Source organism: Hydra viridissima, unplaced genomic scaffold (genome assembly GCF_058129835.1).
Source record: "Hydra viridissima isolate aposymbiotic clone 2 unplaced genomic scaffold, HvirCarnegie_v1 scaffold_1, whole genome shotgun sequence".
NCBI lineage: Eukaryota > Metazoa > Cnidaria > Hydrozoa > Anthoathecata > Hydridae > Hydra > Hydra viridissima.
This window is the reverse complement of record NW_028324300.1, coordinates 33,987,026-33,987,685: the sequence shown is the minus strand read 5'-3', so window position 1 is coordinate 33,987,685 and position 660 is coordinate 33,987,026.

Here is a 660-nt window from a genome sequence, read left to right as displayed (position 1 = left end):
GTGAATATTGTAGTTTAGCGCATTTTTCAAATATCGAGTTGCTTAAATTTTATAAGGTTTTTAACTAATTAGCTTAGTTTGGATTTGCAACACTTTTGAGGAAAGAAAAAATTCTTATATATGTTTAAATCTTATAAATATTAAAAAGAAAAAACTCTTATACACGTAAATCATTGTTTTACATTTCATTATTCTGGTAAAAGGTCTTCATCAAAAACTTGACTACTCTTAATAAAAATAACTATTCTCCTAACCACCATTAAGGCAAAAACGGGGAAGGGAGGTCCTTTATTAGTGTCAATATTTAAGAGAATTAAATTTCGAGTAACAAAAGGAATTTTTAGCAAATGGTAGTAAGTTATCGTTTACTAAAAGCTATTGAAACAAAGAGGACATATATAAAAATGGTCAGATTAGTGCCATAAATAGTAATGGTCAGTTATTTTTAATAAATTTATTTGGCTATGTGCATTTAACGTTTTAAAGACATTTTCCTGTTTTAAAGAAAAATGTATCAAGGGGATACCAAAAAATTAATAAATCATGTATAATTTACGTTTGCTTAATATTAATCTTATTAAAATTCATGTTATAAAAAATATAACAAGAATATAGCCTTACTTTTTCGTCAATTTAAAGCATGATAAAGTGTTATTATTT